Source organism: Oncorhynchus tshawytscha, linkage group LG25 (genome assembly GCF_018296145.1).
Source record: "Oncorhynchus tshawytscha isolate Ot180627B linkage group LG25, Otsh_v2.0, whole genome shotgun sequence".
In the NCBI taxonomy this organism is placed as follows: Eukaryota; Metazoa; Chordata; class Actinopteri; order Salmoniformes; family Salmonidae; genus Oncorhynchus; species Oncorhynchus tshawytscha.
This window is the reverse complement of record NC_056453.1, coordinates 1722177-1746024: the sequence shown is the minus strand read 5'-3', so window position 1 is coordinate 1746024 and position 23848 is coordinate 1722177. Positions and strand designations below refer to the sequence as shown.

General features: G+C 39.0%; 2 protein-coding genes across 5 annotated transcripts in view; both read left to right on the top strand.

Annotated features, from left to right (window-relative positions):
- ccdc186 (coiled-coil domain-containing protein 186) overlaps nt 1-23848 on the top strand; it is a 1196038-nt gene that overhangs the window by 383929 nt on the left and 788261 nt on the right. The window lies entirely within an intron of this gene.
- The window catches only part of LOC112220393 (contactin-4), a 227456-nt gene continuing 220244 nt past the window's right edge, over nt 16637-23848 (top strand). For 2 of the 3 annotated variants that reach the window (XM_024382295.1, XM_024382275.1), the window contains exon 1: nt 16637-16908. The gene's annotated coding sequence lies outside the window, so the exon portion shown is untranslated. Of the gene's footprint in view, nt 17229-23848 lie in introns of all 3 variants that reach the window. The other variant, XM_024382285.1, reaches the window with a different exon arrangement.

Genomic DNA, 23848 nt, shown 5'->3' with positions numbered 1-23848 from the left:
ACATAACCTGAAAAGCCGCTCAGCAAGGAAGAAGCCACTGCTCCAAAACCACCATAAAAAAGCCAGACTATGGTTTGCAACTGCACATGGGGACAAAGATTGTACTTTTTGGAGAAATGGCCTCTGGTCTGATGAAACAAAAATAGAACTGTTTGGCCGTAATGACCATCGTTATGTTTGGAGGAAAAAGAGGGAGGCCTCCAAACCAAAGAACACAATCCCAACCGTGAAGCACGGGGGTTGCAGCATCATGTTGTGGGGGTACTTTGCTGCAGGAGGGACTGGTGCATGTCACAAAATAGATGGCATCATAAGGCAAGAATATTACGTGGATATATTGAAGCAACATCTCAAGACATCAGTCGGGAAGTTAAAGCTTGGTCGCAAATGGGTCTTCCAAATGGACAATGACCACAAGAATATTTCCAAAGTTGTGGCAAAATGGCTTAAGGACAACAAAGTCAAGGTATTGGAGTGGCCATCACAAAGCCCTGACCTCAAGCCTCCCCAACAAACCGGACACAGTTACACCAGCTCTGTCAGGAGGAATGGACCAAAATTCACCCAACTTATTGTGGGAAGCTTGTGGAAGTCTACACGAAACGTTTGACCCAAGTTAAACAATTTAAAGACAACGCTACCAAATACTAATTGAGTGTATGTAAACTTCTGACCCACTGGGAATGTGATGAAAGAAACAAGAGCTGAAGTAAATCATTCTCTCTAGTATTATTCTGACATTTCACATTCTTAAAATAAAGTGGTGATCCTAACTGACCTAAGACAGGGCATTTGTACTAGGATTAAATGTCAGAAATTGTGAAAAACTGAGTTTAAATGTATTTGGCTAAGGTCTATGTAAACTTCCGACTTCAACTGTCGCTAACGTTAGACTCCGTGTTTTTAGCTTGATAAATAAATAGCTACATTAATAATAGATACGCTAGCCCAGATGTGTCAAACTCAAGCAGCTCACAGGCCATATTGAAAAAACATCAAATTCGCGGGCCAGACATTTCCAATTTGATTTTACAAAAATAAATGTGCAACTCCAACCCAAACTGCCATTGTTTTTTTTGTTTTTTATATGGTCCTTTATAATGTCCACTAATATGTACATAGGATGCTGTACATAGCATTTTAACATATTAAAATAAAAACAGCCTTTGCTGCACTGCTTGCAGATGTGCATAATATTTTTATTTATGACCTTTATTTAACTAGGCAAGTCAGTTAAGAACAAATTCTTATTTTCAATTACAGCCTAGGAACAGTGGGTTAACTGCATTGTTCAGGGGCAGAATGACAGATTTGTACCTTGTCAGCTCGGGGATTCAAACTTGCAACCTTTCGGTTACTCGTCCAACACTCTAAACACTAGGCTACCCTGCCGCCCAAATATGCTGCATCTCTAAACCAAAAAGTATTTAATAACTTAAAATAACAAATCTGGCTAAGGTGTACACGGCGGTTGGAACCAAAAATCTCAAATTTGGACTCATCAGACCAAAGGACAGATTTCCACCAGTCTAATGTCCATTGCACATGTTTCTTGGCCCAAACAAGTCTCTTCTCTTATTAGTGTCCTTTAGTACTGATTTCTTTACAGAAATTCGACCATGAAGGCCTGATTCATGCAGTCTCCTCTAAACAGATGATGTTGAGATGTGTCTGTTACTTGAACACTGTGAAGCATTTATTTGGGCTGCAATTTCTGAGGCTGGTAACGCTAATGAACTTATCATCTGCAGCAGAGGTAACTCTGGGTCTTCCTTTCCTGTGGCAGTCCTCATGAGAGCCAGTTTCATCATAGCACTTGATGGTTTTTGCGACTGCACTTGAAGAAACTTTCAAAGTTCTTGACATTTTCTGGATTGACTGACCGTCGTGTCTTGAAGTTAAAGATGGACTGTCATTTCTTTTTGCTTATTTAAGCTGTTCTTGCCATAATATGTACTTGGTCTTTTACCAAATAGGGCTATCTTCTGTATACCTCCCCTACCTTGTCACAACACAACTGATTGGCTCAAACACATTAACAAGGACAGAAATTCCACAAATTAACTTTTAACAAGGCACACCTGTTAATTTAAATGAATTCCAGGTGACTACCTAATGAAGCTGGTTGAGAGAGTGCCAAGAGTGTGCAAAGCTCTCATCAAGGCAAAGAGTGGCTACTTTGAAGAATCTCAAATATAAAATATATTTGGATTTGTTTAAAAAAGTAGTACGGGAGTCCAAACTTTAACTGGTACTGTATTTATAAAATGAATTCCTGGGTACAAGTGACAAACTACACGCTGTTTATCCATACAGTGCTCAACATCCTTAGCTAGCTAGCTAAAATGTCATCCCTGTATTTGTCAGTAAAGATAACTAGCTTGCTTCAACAAGCTACATCAGCTGAGAAATCACAAGTGACCAATGTACTTGCACATTGTTTTGTTTTAATAGATTTTTTACTGTCTATCAGAGTATGAGTATGTCTGTGTCTGCCCCAGTACCCGTGTTTAATAGCGAATGTTAATTTTGGCCAAAATACTTTCAGACTCGAATGATCACTATCGAACATGTCATCAAGTGGTCACTCGATAAAGGGCTTAGGGGCTAAGTATTCCATTTGAGATTCAGCCTTTGACTGTGGTAGATAGAATGTCATTGCCCCCTAGCTGCCATGCGCATTAGGACCACAATATGCAATAGGACCATATTCTGCATTTTGAATTCACATGGAATTGTATGAATGTTAATGGAAAACCAATACAAAAATCGCAGTTTTTCACATACCTAGTAGAGTATAGTTCAGTACATTCGAGTACAGTAGAGCACAGATGAGTAGAGTATAGTATAATTCATTATTCTCTACTCTACTGGTATGTGCTGTACTATACTGAACTGTACTCTACTCTACTTTTGTTTTCATTACTGTACTGTGCTCTATGGTACTATACTTTACTATGCCATAGTGTACTGTGTTGTACGGTACTGAAATATAGACCATACCACTCATACCACTCCTAGACAGTCCAAACTATATGATTTGCTAAAAAGTTATTTTTTTGTTTCTTTTAGACCATTTTAATTGAAAACAATCACAGTAAGGTACACTCAACAAAAAATATAAATGCAACATACAACCATTTCAAAGATTTTAAGGAAATCAGTCAATTCAAATAAATGTATTAAATCAAATCAAATCAAATTTTATTGGTCACATACACATATTTAGCAGATGTTATTGCAGGTGTAGCGAAATGCTTGTGTTCCTAGCTCCAACAGTGCAGTAGTATCTAACAGTGTAGTAGTATCTAAAAATGATTCACAACAATACACATAAATCTAAAAGTAAAAGAATGGAATTAAGAAATATATAAATGTTAGAGCAACATAGTGGCTTTGACTAAAATACAATAGAATAGAATACAGTATATACGAGATGAGTAAAGCAGTATGTAAACATTATTTAAACATGGATTTCACATGACTGGGAAACAGATATGCATCACAGATGCCTAAAAAAAAGTATGGGCGAGGATCAGAAAACCAGTCCGTGTCTGGTGTGACCACCATTTGCCTCATGCAAATGGAATAATCTCCTTCTCATAAGAGTTGCTCAGGCTGTTGATTAGAGCCTGTGGAATGACGTCCCACTCCTCTTCAATGGCTGTGTGAAGTTGTTGCATATTGGCAGGAACTGCAACACGCTGTTGTACATGTCGATCCAGAGCATCCCAGACATGTTCAATGGGTGGTGACATGTGTGGTGAGTATGCAGGCCATGGAAGACCTGGGACATATTCAGCTTCCAGGAATTGTGCACAGATCCTTGCGACATGCGGCTGTGCATTATCATGCTGAAACATGAGGTGATGGCGGCGGATGAATGGCACGACAATGGGCCAAGGGATCTCGTCACGGTATCTCTGTACATTCAAATTGCCATTGATGAAATGCAATTGTGTTCGCTGTCTGTAGGTTATGCCTGCCCATACCATAACCCCACTGCCACCATGGGGCACTCTGTTCACAATGTTGACATCAGCAAACCGCTTGCCTGAACACCAGCAGGTAGACTAGTGGTTAGAGTGTTGGGCCAGTAACTGGAAGGTTGCTAGATCGAATCCCCGAGCTGACATCTGTACATCTGTCCTTCTGCCCCTGAACAAGGCAGTTAACCCACTGTCCCTAGGCCGGTGTGGTAAATAAGAATTTGTTCTTAACTGACTTGCCTCCTTAAAAATAAAAATAAACATCATACATGTGATTTAGAGGCTGGTTGGATCTACTGGCAAATTCTCAAAAATGACATTGGAGGCAGTTTATGGTAGAGAAATTATCTGGTGGGCAGTCTGCATGCTAATTGCATTCTCCCTCAAAACATGAGACATCTGTGGTGTTGTGTGAGTGACAAAATGGCACATTTTAGAGTGGCCTTTTATTGCTGGGGACAATGATTATGCTGCTTCTTGCTATGCCGCACCTATCAGGTGGATGGATTACCTTGGCAAAGGAGAAGTACTCACTAACAGAGATGTAAACAAATTTGTGCACAATATTTGCGAGAAATAGGCTTTTGTGAGTAAAAGAAATGTCTGGGATCTTTTATTTCAGCTCATAATACATCGGACCAACACTTTATATGTTGCGTAAACATTTTTTTCCCAGTGTAGATCTGTTTAATATTACCAATAATCAGTCTGTGTGACCCTGATTTAGCCAACTGCAGTAAATGGTTTTAGGTAAACATGGTCAGATAAAAAACTGAGGGAGATTTCCCTGTCATTCTGTTACCAAACTTTGCATCTTCACTGTTCCTCAAGTTAATATGTTTTAGTCAAATGTTAATTGGCAATTGATAAAAGTAGACATCTGCATATAGGTTTATGGGTAGTTAAACTTTGCAATCAATGGTCTCAACATCCCTAATTTATCGTGGAATTGCCTCTACCTTATCACTCTTAATCTTAGAAGCTGCTGTAATGTAATTCCTAACATTTAGCACTTAATGCATGGCATGTCTGTGAGGGAACATGATCTAAGACCATTAGCAGCATTTTGTGCTGAGGCTGAACAGGCATTTCCCCTCTTATCAGTCCCATTGAGTAGAATGAGAAAGCAGAAAACCAGGGTAGATGTTGGAACGGACTGAAGTTTGCATTTTGTTTGAGTCATTTAGTCTCCTTAGTGAGTTAATAATATCTAGCTTGTATCCCCACAGAAATGCACTGTATGATGCTGTGTGGTTAGCATGATAGACAAACAAAGTGTTGAGTCTTTTTCCAGACAATCCAATGACAAAGTTGTGACAGATGATAGTTAGGGTTCATCAGCATTGATTAAGACACATGTTAGCATTGATTATGACACGTGTTAGCATTTATTATGACACGTGTTAGCATTTATTATGACACGTGTTCGATTAGTAAGTATACTTTCGACATGGTCATGAAACAAAAGACTGCATGCTCTCACTATAATTTATTGAAATTATGAAGTGACTGTTAATTAATTCATATTAGCATCTGTCATTTTGATATTGTCTGGGGGTCAGCCCATAAATAAATGGACGAATCCAAGGGGCCTAAGAAGAGCTTTCACAGGCTGTCTGTGTTGAATAAGCAAATAAGGCTTACAGAACAAACACTTATGTAGATGCCAACTGAATTTTACCAGTGGTTTTCCATTTATGATCAAGCACTTCTTTAAAAGCAGATGAAGTCACTTTGAGGTTCTGAGTTCAGCAATCACGAAGTCCTCTATAATTATATTTACCCATGGACACACAGTGTACTAGAATGTGTCCACCATTGGAAAGTGTAAGCCTATAATTATTTCAATATTTACAAGTACAGGAAAATCTGAATAGAGATTGCATATCCAGTACGTTTGAACTCGTCAATCAGCCGTGGCTGAATTGACTGCCTTGCATTGGATTTAGAGCAACAACAGCAAAACACAATATCACAGACATAAAATAATGCAGGTATCATTCATTATACTATATGTATAATCTTTATTTAACTGGGAAAGTCAGTTAAGAACAAATTGTTATTTACAATGACAGCCCACCCCAGCCTTACCCTAAACCAGACGATGCTGGGCTAATTGTGCACCACTCTATGGGCTCCCAGTCATGTCCGGTTGTGATAACTTCCAAAGGGACATCCATATGTACAATTAAATGTTATTTTCAAATGAGTTTCGGTCAAAAACTGCCTGTGTATAAACCAACTTCAGATTACAACAGAGGTACTAATTCACTTTAAAAGATATCATCTCAACAGGCATGAATCACATATAGTTGTTGAAATTGTGTGATAAAAAAAAAGAAAGAATTTAAATGATGAGACTAAGTGGAGAATGCTAGGTAGCATGTTTACTTTTAACAGATTAAATTAGTTCATTTTTATATAAAAGCAAGTTTTAATTCCTTTTCATTCTCAGTTCTAATTTACATAATATGCATTTTCTAAATCAGTATATATACAAAAAGAAGATAGAAGTGCACTAGGGTAAATTAAGAAATTGTATGAATAAATATTCAACAAACTGCGATCCAATTAACTTTCCAAATCTATTTTAGTTCTACAAATGTCTACCCTTATCATGAAGAAGGCTATACTGTAAAAACACCAGAACACACACAAACAAACAATGACATACACTCTTAAAAGCTTCTGTTAATTTCACTCTCAAAAGCACTCTCAAGTTTGTTGGAATTGATCAGAAGACCTGAATTTTATTTGACCAGATTATTCCTGAGGATGTAAAGCATATATCATGTTGTGCTATGGTATACAGATGTAGGATCTTAATTTGAGCCTGTTTACTACAGCAGGAAAATAATCATGTAGCAACTATGAATATGAATTATTATGTGGATTATAATTAGTGACTATTTTTATAGGGGTTGATAATATTTTTTTTGCGCCAATCAAGTCTGACATGTCAATGTGGAAATGACAAACTTTAGAAGATTGATAAAATGAAGATCCTGTATCAGGTAATGAATGATATGATGGTATGGTGTGGTATAGTATGATATGGTTATTTCCGTGGTAGTGGCAATCCAACTCTGACGACCTCAATGAGGAATTTCCCTGAAGACTGATTACAAAGGTTCTGCTTATGCCCAATTACTTTTTAATGAAGCCGAGTGGTGCACAGACAAATAATGCACTCCTATTTTGCTGCTGTCTGCCTGTTCAATAGTGTATTGCTTGTTCATCAGTGGGTTGACTTACAAATGACTGTTTTTCAGCTGAATTAGAGTTTTAATTAACATTACACCGCTATTTGATACCTGGCAATAGGCTCTAAGGCAATTAAATCTGAATAATTTTCTTACAGGTAAAGTGTAGCCATCTTCCTGCCAATTCAGTTTGTGTTTGAACAAAGACCGTTGTGATCATATGCACTTCAGTGGATACACTCCTGAGATTTAGCCAGGCCCCACGTCACAGAATGTCCCCTGTGTAGTCTGTGAGCATTAGCACACATAACCTCCACATACCCTTGTTAGCATGTCCTCCGCCAGCCAGCTCCGCCAGGCAGCTCGGGGAGGGACTGCTCAAGAGGCTGCACCTGGAAGGGCCTGATGAGATGAGATGTGCTACAGTGAGCAGGGAAATGAAGATCAGCGCGTCACTCGAGGGCGATGGGGAAGCGCTCCTTAACACAGTACCTTTTTTTCCTACCACCTACTTTCTGCCGCTGTTTATGATCTTTTCCCGATCTTGAAAAACCATCACTGTATTCACTGGAGCGACATGGGTTTATCCAGGATATATCCTGCTGTCTTTTCTCCAGCTCCACGGGTTGGAGGCTTTATCTTAAAAAAGTGTTCCATGTTTTTTACTCAAACATCCTTACTGGAAAGATACTGCACAACTTGTACAATTGTGCTTTGACTAGTAATTCATTAGAATGTTCATTTGTACATACAGTATGCAGCACATGGGCTATAATTATGAGGTACACTGTGACCTGTGCAGCCTCTGCATGAGTTTCTCTCTAATTATGTGTCTGTAATATCTCAGTTTATCCTTGAGTTAATGAGAAATTATAGAACATAACAAAACGCTTTATAGTCCGTAACATCCTTTTCCAAATGTGTTTATTGGGGAAAGGAAGAGGAAATTATCATAGTATATCACAGATAACAAAGCTCTCATGATGTTATTAGAACTCTTTTTTTTTGCAGCTCTTAGAAACAATAGTGATGAGAGACAGGAAAGGCGAATTGTGTTCTGTCCTTTTTGATAAGGGGCTAAATTCATCCCACACCGTACAGTGGTAGCGTTGACATTTCACTTTCAAATGGTCCTTTCCAGCACAGTTCCAGCAACTATGGTGGATGCATAACCAGGCCAGTGCAACACAACTCGGCTTGGGTCAGTTCTCAGTAAGGTGAAAAGGCTATTCAATTATTGTTATTCTGTTGGGCATAAGTAGACATCTGATTCTCATTCAGATATCTATTTGGGTGTTATTTCTTCTCTGTTCTCCCATTTATAAACATGCTTTTTAACATGGCAAGCACCAAAGCATAATTTGAGGGCCATTATCCAGGGTGAGATCACTATTAGAATTAAATGAAATGTCATTAACTGATCATTTCATTCATTTAGTACATTTTCCTAAATGTTCTACTCTTTCAATAATGTACCAGCTAAAAGTCTGGAAATACCTACTCATTCCAGGGTTTTTCTTTATTTGTAATATTTTCTAAACTGTAGAATAATACTGAAGACATCAAAACGATGAAATAACACATATGGAATCATGTAGTAACCAAACAAGTGTTAAACAAATCATAATATATTTTATATTTGATTTTCTTCAAAGTAGCCACCTTGCCTTGATGACAGCTTTGCACACAGTTGGCATTCTCTCAACTAGCTTCATGAGGTAGTTGGGGGCGGCTAGTGGTTAGAGCATTGGGCTACTAACCGAAAGGTTGCAAGTTCAAATCCCCGAGCTGACAGGGTACAAATCTGTCGTTCTGCCCCTGAACAAGGCAGTTAACCCACTGTTCCTAGGCCGTCATTGAAAATAAGAATTTGTTCTTAACTGACTTGCCTAGTTAAATAACAAAGTCACTTGGAATGAATTTCAATTAACAATTTCTTTCCTTCTTAGCGCGTTTGAGCCAATCAGTTGTGTTGTGACAAGGTGGGGGTGGTATACAGAAGATAGTCCTATTTGGTAAAAGACCAAGTACATATTATGGCAAGAACACCTCAAAGAAGCAAAGAGAAACAATCGTCCATCATTACATGAAGGTCAGTCAATCCGGAAAACTTCAAGTGCAGTCGAAAAAACCATCAAAGGCTATGATGAAACTGGCTCTCATGAGAACCGCTACAGAGGATAAGTTCATTAGAGTTAACTGCACCTCAGATTGCAGCCCAAATAAATGCTTCACAGACTTCAAGTAACAGACACATCTCAACATCAACTGTTCAGAGGAGACTAAGGGAATCAGGCCTTCATGGTCAAATTGCTGCAAAGAAACCACTTCCAAAGGACACCAATAAGAAGAAGAGACTTGCTTGGGCCAACAAACATGAGCAATGGACATTTTACTGGTAGAAATCTGTCCATTGGACCAACCTCCGTGTCTGTGAGACACAGAGTAAGTGAACAGATAATCTCTGTATGTGTGGTTCCCACCGTGAAGCATGGAGGAGGAGGTGTGATGGTGTGGGGATGCTTTGCTGGTGACACTCTCAGTGATTTATTTAGAATTCTTGGCACACTTAACCAGCATGGCTACCACAGCATTCTGCAGCGAAACGCCATCCCATCTGGTTTGCTGGGACTATAATTTGTTTTTCAACAGGACAATGACCCAACAAACCTCCAAGCTGTGTAAGGGCTGATTGACCAAGAAGGAGAGTGATGGAGTGCTGCATCAAATGACCTTGTCACGCCCTGACCATAGAGAGCCATTGTTTCTCTATGGTGTAGTAGGTCAGGGCGTGACTAGGGGGTATTCTAGTTTTTTATTTCTATGTTGTGTTCTAGTTTTTTAATTTTTTTTTATGTTGGTGTTTTGTATGATTCCCAATTAGAGGTAGCTGGTAATCGTTGTCTCTAATTGGGGATCATATTTAAGTAGCTATTTTTCTCACCTGTGTTTGTGGGATATTATTTTGTGTTTGTGCACCACGTAGTCACGTTTCGTTGTTCGTTTATTGTTTTGTTTTTGCTTAAGTTTCACTTGATAATACAAATTTGGAACTCTACGTACGCTGCGCCTTAGTCCAGTTCTTACGACAACCGTGACAGACCTGGCCTCTACAATCACCTGACCTCAACCCAATTGAGATGGTTTGGGATAAGTTGGACCGCAGAGTGAAGGAAAAGCAGCCAACAAGTGCTCAGCATATGTGGGAACTCCTTCAGGACTGTTGGAAAAGCATTCCTCATGAAGCTGGTTGAGATAATGCCAAAAGTTTGCAAAGCTGTCATCAAGGCAAAGGGTGGCTACTATGAAGAATTTCAAAAATAAAATATATTTTGAAATATATACACTTTTTTGGTTATTACATGATTCCATGTTTGTTATTTTGATAGTTTTGATGTCTTCACTATTATTATACAATGTAGAACATAGTAAAAAATAAAGAAAAACCCTTGAATAAGTAGTGTTCAAACTTTTGACTGGTTCTGTACGTACTTTGAACATTGCAATAATTATCTGGCAGCAGTATCTCAAGAAGCTTGTTTCAAGTACTTCAAGAGTCCATATACGTTCAACATTAAACCAATCATGTCTACTTTTAATTTAGATGCCTAGCTTTCCTCTTTGGTGTCTAAATTGATAGCAAAACCTTTTAATGGATATGACTGACAATTTCACATGAAGCTAGCTAGAATCCTTAGTTGCTACATACATTTTTTTAAACGTATAAATTAACAATATATCTATTGATTCTTGAAGAATATAACGTATAAACGCCTCAGGAGCTTAGTTCAACTGTCGTACCCCATCAGAACCCAAAATATAAGCTTGTTTTACTCCAATGTTTTTAAACGATGTCAATATAACTGTATAGCCTCAAAACATGGTTAAAACTGTTTTATTATCATGGATGGTCAGTACTTGCATCCAAAGCTCTGTCTATGAATTTGAGAATTCTTACATTTTCCCAGGCCCATCCCTCAGCTTTTTACCAAAACAGAGGGGGGATGACCCACTTTGTTATTGTTTCAATTACAGATTCTAACTTTAAGAAGAAAGTATCCTTACTGTGTCTGACTTGAATATATTTTTACTCTCATATCGTTCGAGCAAGGCTATTTCTTTTTTCCTCTCTCAAGCTGCCATTTAGTGTCTCACATGGTACATCCATATGAGTAATGTTCCCCATTATATCTCTAGGAGTGAAGTCTAGACGTATGAGACAGTGCCAGCTCTCATGCAATCAATGCCAGAATAGATAATAATATAGCGGAAGTCCAAATGCCATCTGTTTGCTCAGCTCCCAGGTTAAAAGCCTTGAATGCTGTTCAAGGACGAACGCATGTTGTATAGCGCCTCTGGCATGACCTAGAGGGTTTTGTTCTGCCTCTTCAAGTGTGCTGTGGTTCAACAGATTAAAGCCTGTGAGACTGGACTGAGGTCGACAGACATGCTTGATTGGCTCTATGGTAGATTGTTTTGTGCGCTTAAGCTTCTGTATAATACCCAGAAAATGGAACAGTGTTGTGGATTTGCCCCCAAAATTATTTGTATTCTCTCTTTACGTTCACTGAGTGAACCTAGACAGGAACAAAGCTTCAACTCGAACAGACACGAACAGATTTTTGTCTCTGTGAACAAGAGTATTGTCCACCCTAATAATTTATTGGGCGTGTGCCAATAAAATATTCTACAGGGTATAGTGGGTAATATTGGTCACATGGGGTCATGTGACCCTATAAAGGAACACATTTTTTCAGGAACTAATTTTCTGCATTGAGGCACAGCCCATAAAACAAGGTTATTTCTCCCATCGAGGGATAAATAGAGATTTAACTGTCTCTTCTGTTTATTATCTTCAGCAGCAGCATTTATATGTTACACACAGAACAGATTTAGGAGACTATCTCTGTAGGCTTATTTTGTCCAGTGACTTGAGGCTCACAACTGTTTTGTAAATTATCAGGAGGACCGGTAGGTATCCACTGAAGCATTCAGCATATATCCAATGTAAGTAGTTGTACTAAAGATGTCAATATACAACATAAGAACCCTTAAAGGTGCTACACCTAGAATTTATCAGAATGCCTCTCCTATGTGGAAGCTAGGTGAATTGCAACAGGACTAGGCTGCATTCAAAACCAATCTACCCCTCCCCCGCATCCCATTTCCACGTAACGCTTGAGCCTTTTACATTTGGTTGTGGTCCACCAGTTTCAAACGACTGTAAAAACTTTTTTTGTTTGTTATTGAAAATATATTTCACAGCTATTTAGATGGTACAATGATTCTCTACACTATTCAGTGCTTGTCTTCTCACATAAATTGAAATTGAACGAACAGTGTAGAATTTTAGCAACCAGGAAATGACAGAGTGATTTCTGCATTGGCCCCATGACCTGATTTCACATATATAACACAGCCACAAGGTCAAAACAGCTTCCCCATTTTGACAACAGAAATCAATAGGCGAATAACACAGCCAATCACAACACTGGAAGTAATTCTGTTAACAAAAAATCATTCCACTATTACTGCTGATATATTATGGACATTTTTTGAAATTACAATGAACAATTTCAAAAAATATCCCGTGCAGCACCTTTAAACTTGCTTGTTTCAAGATTTCTAATCTTCGTAGGAGTATTTCTCGTTAAATCTACCAAGCACCTTATGGTGGCCCGGCCATTTAACGAACAAAACAAGGTGACAATGCCAGACAGACAACATTTGCTTAAATACTGAGTTGCTGGTGACATAGTCCTCATTAATATACATGCACCCCCCATGTACCCTAATCCCCCCTCACCCCTCACCCCCCACCCAACCCCAGCCGCCACCACTGTCCCCTAAACTCCAACGGTGGGAGTTTATTTTGTGGGCAATAGAAGTGAATGGTAAATCATGTATTGTGTCATTTTTGGAGTCACTTTAATTGTAAATAAGAATATAATATGTTTCTAAACACTTCCACATTAATGTGAATGCTACCATGATTACAGATAATGCTGAATGAATCGGGAATAATGATGAGTGAGAAAGTTAGAGGTATAAAGACCTTACCCCTCAAAAAATACTAACCTCCCCTGTTATTGTAATGGTGAGAGGTTAGCATGTCTCGGGGTATGATATTTGCGCATCTGTAACTTTGTCACTCACCATTACTCACGATTCATTCAGGACTATCTGTAATGATGGTAGCATCCACATTAATGTAGAAGTGTTTAGAAAAATATTATATTTTTTATTTCCAATAAAAGTGAAAATGACACAATGCATTATTTACCATTCATTTCTATTGGGCACAAAATAATCTGAAACACAACCCAAACAAGCAGCAAATGCATCCAACAAGTTTGTAGAGTCACAAGCTTGATGTAATCATTGCGTGCTAGGAATATGGGACCAAATACTAAACTTTTGACTACTTTAACACATATAAGTTAATTTGTTCCAATCTTTTTGGTTGGGGGGCTATGAACAAAAGTGCTGCAATATCTAAAGGGTTCACCCGATATGGGTGAGAATACCCTCAAATCAAAGCTGACAGTCTGCACATTAACCTCGTAGTCATTATATCATTTCAAATCCAAAGTGCTAGAGTACAAAACCTAAACAAGAAGCTCACTGTATATACCACTGGGCACACACTGGTTGAAATAATGTTCTTTCTATGTAATTTCAATAAAATTTACATTGAACCAATGTGAAATAGATGTTGAATCTGTGCCCAGTGGGATGTGGTATTGTTAAAAGGAGAAGTAGTGTTGTAACAATATAGCCAAGCCCAACCCCACCCCAGTCTTTCCAGAAGGCTTTTATCAGCTGTGTCTGTCAAGCTATAACCTTACTGTTGACTGAATGTAGAACCATGACTTAATTATGACTGGACAGGAAATATTGTCCATTCCTAGTAATGACCCCATATCCATCGATAAAAAGGCCTGATAAACTAGGACTTCCTGAGCATGGCTGGATAAATGCAGCTTGACTAATGAGACCCTAGCTAATGAGGATGACAGCTCTGCTCTATCTCATGTGTTGCTCTGTGGTTCAGAGGCTGGAATGGGATGCTTTTATCCTTTCTTAGAAATTTCAATGAGAGCTCGCTTGTTCACACTTGGGTTTCACCCAACCGTGGATGTGATATCTCACAGCAAAATAGCTTGATATATCAGAGCAGCTGTAATGTGAGATGCCATTTTCATAAGAGTTGCTTCTATTTTGCTTGCATACAGTCTTGTTCCATCGCTGCAACTCCCCTACGGACTCGGGAGAGGCGAAGGTCGATAGGCACGCGTCCTCCAAAACACGACCCTGCCAAGCCATACTGCTCACTTAACCACCCACACCAACATGTCAGAGGAAATGCTGTCCAGCTGGCGACCGCAATCAGCTTGCAGGCGCCTGGCCTGAGGAGTTGCTAGAGCACGATCGGACAAGGAAATCCCAGCCGGCCAACCCCTCCCCTAACCCGGACCAATTGTGCACCGCCTCATGGGTCTCGCAGTCACGGCCGGCTGTGACATAGCCCAGGATCAAACCCGGGTCTGTAGTGACGCCTCATGCACTGCGATGCAGTGCTTTGACCCACTGCACCACTCAGGAGGCTGTGTCAGGGTTTCTAACATAATTATCTAGTGTCAATCCTCTATGGCATACAGTCAGTAAGTATGCTGTGTTACAGTATATCTATACAGTAAGTCATAACAGGAGAGGCAGAGCCCTCACCCCAAATCAACAACAGCTCAGCTTAATTAACTACCCCTTGGGTACAGATAACGCTGTGCCTTCATAATGTGTCAGTCTAGATAGTTTAGCACATACCTGATGCTTCCATCGATTAGTACTGTACTTAATAATCCAATCTAAAGTATTTATTCTGGTGAAAAAGCTCTTCCATTTGTGGAGTATAACTGGCTCTATTTCTTGGTTCAGAGAGTTCTCTATCTTTAGCAAGAAGACAGATAGTCTGGGGGTTAAATGTCTTGGCAAGGCAGTCATTACCAAGCTCAGAGTGAAAACAAACAAAGACATTGTTTACAGCACAACAGGGAAATAAAAACATAGATGCACAAGCATATGGAAAACAACTTAAATCATCTGAAAAAGTCAAATCATATAATATTATAGTTAAATATGTTGGCAAACAGAAAATAAGAACTATGTTAGTTATGGTCATTGTTCTCAGTTCTCTCGGTCTTCTGTACTGAAGCTCTTTTCCATACCAACTTCTTTGCAATGCTCACTGGGAATATTATCTACTTCTCCTTAATTATTGGCTTTTTTCCATTGACTATTTTAAAAGGAGTAGATTTTCTTAAATCCCACTTACTATAATTAACACTTCTATGAGGATAATTGAAAAGTAAGAGATCAAACGTTGAATTAATTAGGTTAACCAGACTTATGCGTTTAATTCAATTTATACATCTACAGCACAATGGATATAGGTATAGAGCTAGATAGACAGACAGACAGACAGAATTTTGAAAAATGTTAAGAACATTCTTACTCTATATAAATGAATAAGTCAATTATATAGTGCATGTACGTCTAGGTGGAAATAAATAAACAACAATTGAATTCAAATGTCAGTATGGTAGGCTACTGACAATTACCTCTGGCACAAAGGGGCTAATTTTGACAACTCACTTGAAAGTTTGTTGCCACCTAGTGGATTGTTTTATGTTCCCAAGAGGATGATATTTTGTTATTAGCTTCGTAAACACACACACACACACACACACACACAGAGGGCGAGAGAGAGATGCGTCTATGGAGTGGCACTAGAGCATTCCACTGGTAGTCACAGATGTTGATAGAATCAGTTAATTGATTAAGATGTAGATGTAAAGGTTTAAGGTTCTCCAACTGACCTCATTGACCCCCTGCTCCCAAGGTACAGCCCTATATCCTTTAAACTGTCTCATTGACTGTCTCATGTATTAACATTGGCCAATTCTGCTTAATTTAGTGGAATGTCATTGTATTGAATGGAAAATGCAATATCCGAATGGTGAGATGTGATCTCATTAAGAAGAGATAAATACTTGATCAGCTAATGCATTCTGGGTGTAGTCTTCTCAGGGTTACAGGCTGATCCATTTACCAGGTACCTGTCTGCTTGCTAGTTTCAGACAATACAGAAAATATTGTATGGACAAATATGTTTTAAAAAGCTCTCAGACACGGTTTAAATGAACAATTGTTATCATTTTGTTGGTAGTCTTTGGAAGCCAGAATACAATTGAAACATTTGAATAGACATTTGTTTTTCGTGTCATCTATTAGGGTTGCCTAGCTATCACATTCCTGTTAATAGGCCTATATCTAGTTAGACTACGGTTTTATAATGATGCCAGCGAACTTTAAAGTTATTGTACCAGATATTTTTTCAAGACAAGTCCTAAATATGTGGGAGGTGTCCCTCTCGTGCCAGCGCACGCCGCTGTAGGAGAAGGTAGAATTATTCATGCGTTGATGGCATGACGCTGCATTTCTAATCAATGGGAAACATAGTATTTTACGATACTTGCCGGGTAATGTTGAATTGGGCTGCTTTACAGCTCGCGTAGTTGTTTTGTATTAGAGCCCAACTGAAAGACCACTTAGACTACCCAGAAGTCTCTGTGCCGCTTGGATGTTCGGTGCCTCGCCGAGAGACAGCTCGTGTGCTTGCTCTGCTCCCGGTAGGGGAGGGAAACTGGTGCATCACTGTAAGTACGTCTTTAGTTATCAACAGTCGCGGGGAGCTCCGTAAAGCAAACTGCTAAACTGTGCACTATTTACCTATATTGCAAACAACGAAAGCGACATTCATAGAGTAGGTTACTATTAGAATGTATTCGGTCGGTGATACAATACATTTTGCACTCTAGTGATGGACCGATATTAATTGTGCATAGCCGCCCAACTCACTCACCAACAGCATTGCCACGATTCAACACAGTGATGTCTGTGTACAGAATTTTGTTAGGAGTATCAAAACACGGATTATTTCAATGAAATACTAATTGCAAGGATAATTACACATACGGTAAGAGTATTTATTATTATTGTTATTATTAGCCGATCATTATTATTATTTAAAGGGACTATTAGTATTTAGTAGGCTATTAGTAGGCTATTATTATTGTCATTATTCGATTATTATTAGCCTGTTATTGGTGTATTGTTGTAAACTACTCGAACAGACTCTATTGACAACGTAGTTTGTTTATTTATTTGCTTTAGCCTGTTTGAAATTGTATTTCTTTCAAGTGGAATTGTTCAACCAGTGTCCGAAACTATAGCAGGCTAGTCCATTGTAGGTTTATAGCCCACACTGCAGGTAAAAAGGAACCTCTGTAACTTTTGCGTCAATACTCATAGCCTATAGCCTACTAGTGTTATCCCATATTTACATCATTTAAGTAGGCTTTATTTTACGTCAGTAAACAGGGTCCCCCGTGCATTTCACGCGTGCATAACCCACTTGGAGTTACGGTATAGTGATCTGATTTGCCCGAGTGTTGATTTTGTTAGGGCGCTATCATGCTAGAAGTAGGCTACAAATTCAGTAGCTGTGTGCCACCACACTGATTAGTGCGTGCAGATGTTTGGTGCCTAATCCCTTGCGTCGACTCCCTATCATAATCCATGCCGGATTTGTTGATTATGTAGTTGACGACCAACTGCGGTCATAGTGTCCTATGTCTAGCCAAACATAAATATTCCAGAAAATATTATATTATACATTCTTTCTATCATGTACAGGCTATACAAGTACACTTTTTGCAAGTATGCATAGGTTTAGTCAGGAAATGTAAATACATATCAATATAGTTAATATCAATATCCTAAATAGCATCCTTCCTACATTAGTTATCTTCAGCCACCACCAGTGATGTAGTGCTATTTTCTATTATTATTCTGGAGCAAAACATTTTTTTTATTGTGTAGTCATCATTTTGTCAATCCAAATTGGTACCTACAGGTAGTTTATTGAATAATATTGTTTTAAAATATGCATAAAATGCATCCTCCTAATGCAAGTCTGCCTATGGTTACACATACTTTAGCCTATATTGCCTCAAAGAAAATGATATGTTTATATTACCTTCAAACACCAAATTAGGCCATCATCATTGTCATTTGTGAATGATAATTCATCACATTTTATGGGTGAAACGTCCAATCTGCACCTGCTTGCCAACCATTTGATCTCAATCAGTTTTATGGGAATATGCATCTAGTTTTCATAATGATATAAGTAGCTACTGTTTCAGCTAATTTTAGAGTAGATGGTTTTAACAAGCTAACAAGCCTACCTGTATGTTGTTTCAATCAAAACATACATTTAGCCTAGTAGCGAACGCTGTTGAGTTAAGGTCGCATGAGATGCGACCATTCAGCAGAACTATCCTAAAATTTCATAAGACATTAAGTGGTGTTTTTTGTCAAACAGTAACATTATGTTAGTATTATATTCGGTATGTTAGGCCTATGTAGAATACTAATGAATCAGTAAGTGATTTTGCAAGACATTGATTCATCTTTGATCTAAACTTTTTCTATTAAACAAGCACCATTCTGAGAAGTGGCAGAGATTCACTCTGGTGCGCTCCAGCGGCACTACGCCACTGGCCACCAGTCAAACTAATTTCCTAGTGATCAACACAGGACTAATCCTAACATCTGTCCATCAGCCTCATGGTACTCTGCTACTGTTGCCCAGTGCCCTTATCTGATCTGATCTAGATGGGGGCTAGCAGATGAGTCCGCATACTCTCACTGTAGCCAGAGGCATAACCAAACCTGCTCCTTTAATATGCATTGTAGATATTTGAGAATCTGTATGGTTGTAGTCTGCTCTTACATTAAATAATTATTACTGGATGACCAAATGTGTTATTTGTATCATGCTAGTGGTAATAGTGTATCTGCCTTCTCCATGGCTGCCAGAGTCCTCTCCTCTGTGAGTTAATGTGAGTTGCTGGTAAGGTGTGCTCTGACTGTGGAATGTATGATAAGATGGGATATCTGATTTGTTGTGGGAGATGAAAAGCATCCTTGTTAATTTAGATGATTGATATAGATGACGCTGTGCTGCAAATTGCCACAGGGTTTGTCTGATAGCTATGAATGGATCCACTGTCCCCTCACGCTTCATATGGACATTATTGAGGACATTTCCTCAATCATGAATTCCACAATAACAAGAACTAGTTGGCCATACAGTCCCATGTTGTAAATCTTCACCACTTCCTCCTCCCTTGTGCATTTCTGATGAAAGTAATCACCTGCCTGACATGCACCATGCATTTCAATGTACTCAACAGGCACCCTGCAGAGACAAACCAGACTTGGAATGACTTAGCTATCTGGCATATGATTTTCTATAGACCCATGGTTGGTTGGTTTATACGTGTGTGTTAATTCTTGCCACACATTCCAGTGACAGTCTCTTAGACATGCATGCGTGGTGGTTTCTTGATGGACTAGAGAGTGCCCTGGCAGATGCAGCTTTGCAGGAAATAGAAAAAAATGCCTTCAGGCCAACAGACTGTCAGAAGGGATGTAGTGCATAAGTGACATTAAAACGATTTTGGGATAGTTACAGTTAGCCACATTTCATTGGATAATTCTTGCTGGTAGAAGTATTGAGAACATGTGTCATCTGGGGTATTTCTATTTCATGTACAGTATAAAAAATGTTTTCTCTCTCCAGGAAAACGTGTTAAAGAAAAGTGGTCAATTCTCTGTTTTCCATAGTAGCCTTTCGAATCTATGTAAATTGTGTAACGCTGCTGTAAAAAAATGGTGTTCCGAACAAGCGACTGAAGTGCGTGTACATTAAGATGAGTTCCTATCAAACTATCTCAGTCCAAAAGAGAGGCATTGTGCCTGTTTCACGTACAAGGAACTCTTCAGCATTTTCTTCTCATTTGATCTCTTATTGGAGCACGATTCAGTTAAGCCAAATGTGTCTGTCCTTCTTAATCAGTAACCGTATAGTATTGGCAAACCCCCCCCCCACTCAATCAGATGTATAAATACGGTTTAGAGATACTGCATCAGTCACCATGTTGAAATAAAATAGATTTTTAGACTTTTTCCTAAATTCACGCTTGATAACGTGCTGAAATTGTAATTTTGTTCATTATCATTACACCAGACATTATCATCACACCATGAAAGAAACCTTTCTCAATATTATGTAATTCCCTCACATCACCCTTCCCAGAGAGCCGTGCCAGTTCCAGGTATAAGCGACATAAGCAGTCGATTAGGACCCCTAGCCGCTAGGGGGCTCCCGACCCAACATCCTTTTTTTTACTTACTATTCAGAGTAAGAGTAGTAGAATACACCAGGTGCAATCAATGTCAGTTACTGCCAGTCACTCAATTAGCCATGTCGCTAACCATTTTTTGATTGTTAGTTAGTCTCGCCAGCTATCTAAACTTGTAGCAATCATGTCCGAATACCGACTGGCATGCAGGGCACGTGCTCAGGGACCCCTATTGATTTTGATGGTCATTCTAACTCTGATATCACATTAACATGGCATAAGTCATTACAAAATGTGTAGAATTGCAGGAAATTTGATTTAAAACGGCTAAATAAATCTCTCCACCCCATGGCAAAATGGGTAGAATTGCAGGAAAATAGCTGTAAAACTGCAATTGATTAGGGTGGTAAAGGAATGGGAGGAGGTCTTCAGAGATGGAGAAGGGAAGACGTCAATAGATGCAGAATTTCATCTGGTGGGAGAAAAGAGTTAAAGGCTGAGGAGAGAGGGAAGAGGCAGAATCAAGAGACAGGAGGTGCAGCGGCTAGTTCTTCCTGTCACTTGTCCTTGATAGGCAGCCAGTCTCGAAAGGGTTTTTTGCTCAAGCTGTTCGTCGTCTTGTCGCCAAGCCTCCTTCTTGGAACATAGCATAAACCCTGGAGATCAAAGGCTGAGTAAAGGGAAGAGGGGAGGAGGCAGGGGTGGCGGGATGAAAAAGCAAACACAAGAGTTACTTAATTTTCACTAACATGTGCCTAGTTTTAGCTGAAAGCCCTCTCAACACATCAAGGTACAAGCAAAGATATATATATATTTTTTATAAACCCTCTCACCCCCTACTCTATTTTTTCAGTGTTTGACCTTATGGGGCTTGGATAGGTGTATTTGTGTTTATTTGGGATCTCCCCCCCCTCAAATGGAGTACCACAGTAGGAGTGTAACGGGATTCTTCCGTCGAAGGAGAGGCGGACCAATACGCAGCGTGGTTGAAGTTCATGGTTTTTTAATAAGAAAACTATACATGAACAAACTACAAAACAATAAATGTGAAAACCCGAAACCAGTCCCGTGTGGTACAAACACTGACACAGGAGACAATCACCCACAAACGCCAACACTACCTAAATATGGTTCCCAATCAGAGACAATGACTAACACCTGCCTCTGATTGAGAACCATATCAGGCCAAACACAGAAACAGACAAACTAGACACACAACATAGAATGCCCACTCAGATCACACCCTGACCAAACAAAACATAGAAACATACAAAGCAAACTATGGTCAGGGTGTGACAAGGAGTCATAATACCCATAAATCCTAGCAGTCAAACAAGGAAATGGTTCCAATCGTTGTTCCACCATATATTTTTCCCATGGGGAATTTTAGGAACACTTCAAATAAGGGCTGTGTTTCACGTAGGCTTACCCTGGCCTGACGTTTTGATAACCGTGTCAATCTCTCTTGGACAAGTAGACTTTTATCAATATATTCGCCAGAATTTACCCCCCACCAAAAAAAAACAAAATGCTAATTAGCTGCTTATGTGGCTATAATAAAGAACTACAAATGTGACCCACCACCTGAATTCGGTCCTGTGTAGCAACATTTGAAATGGTATGCTTTACATTGGCTAAAAGTAGGTACTCAGAGCTAGAAAATTGTATATCATACACTACAGTTGAAGAACAATGGGAAAATAATTTTGCTTTGAAAGTTGATAGACTTGTAAACCCACTTTTGAGAAAATGGCCCTTGAATGTTTTGGTACACCTACTTCAGAGCTCTTCTTTGTCTACATCCCTCCAGCATCGTTCACACCCTCTTAAGCCTTATCCACATACTTCTCTTTAAGGATTCACATGTGAGGATCATGTGCTAAACAGAGTGAGTAGTGTAGTATACAACCAAAGATTTTAAGATTAAAAGTGTAAAAGTAGTAGCCTACAGTGAGGAAAAACTCCAGCTAAAAATACACTTAACCTCTCTAGGGTATGTGGGACGCTAGCGTCCCATCTGGCCAACATCCAGTGAGATTGCAGAGCGCCAAATTCAAATACAGAAATGCTCATTATAAAAATTCAGAAAACAAAACATATTTTACATAGGTTTAAAGATGAACTTCTCGTTAATCCAACCACGGTGTCAGATTTATAAAATGCTTTTCGGCGAAAGCATACCTAGCCCAGTTGACAAATTATTACAAACAATAACCAGCCAAGCAGAAGCGTTACAAAACTCAGAAATAGAGATAAAATTAATCCCTTACCTTTGATGATCTTCATATGGTGGCACTTAGAAGACATTAATTTACTCAATAAATGTTCCTTTTGTTCGATAAAGTCTCATTATATCCAAAAACCTCCATTTTGTTTGCGCGTTTTCTTGAAAAATCCACAGACTCAAATGCAGTCAGAACAGGTAGACAAAAAAAATCCAAATTCTATCTGTAAAGTTCATAGAAACATGTCAAACGATGTTTATATTCAATCCTCAGGTTGTTTTTAGCCTAAATTATCTATAATATTTCAACCGGACAATAACGTTGTCAATATAAAAGGTGAACAAGAAATGCACTCTCTCAGGATTGCGCATGAAAAAGCTCTGTGACACGTCAGGGTCCACACATTCAGACTGGTCTTACTCCCTCATTTATAAGAATACAAGCCTGAAACAATTTCTAAAAACTGTTGACATCTAATGGAAGGCATAGGAACTGCAAATTGAGTCCTAAGTCAATGGATACTGTAATGGCATTGAATAGAAAACTACAAAACAAAAAATAAGGTTTTCTCAGGTTTTCGCCTGCCAAATCAGTTCTGTTATACTCACAGACACTATTTTAACAGTTTTGGCAACTTTAGAGTGTTTTCTATCAAATTCTACCAGTTATATAAATGTCATATCTTCTGGGCCCGAGTAGCAGGCGGTTTAATTTGGGCATGTTTTTCATCCAAAATTCCGAATGCTGCCCCCTACCCTAGAGAGGTAAACAAGAAATGTGTGGAGTGTTTTATACTGAGTTTTAATGACTCCAACCTAAGTGTATGTAAAATTCCGACTTCAACTGTAGATAGCAAAATAGTTGGGAAGCGATTCCATGCCACATGGTTTATGAATTGGCACTCAATTTTCCGTTCCTCCTGAAAGCCCAAACAGTCAAATGCTTTCTCTGCGTTGCTACAGATGCTACAGATGGTGGTTCGATACCCGTGCCAGCCGCGACTGGGAGACCCATGAGTCAACGCACAATTGGCCCAGTGTCGTCCGTGTACACCAGTCGAGCAATTCATTTCAACATTAATCTTGATCTTTCATTTGACTTCACAAACAACAAGAGGGCTTAATTGGAGTCTATTTCTTCTGAGCCTAGACCTATATAAA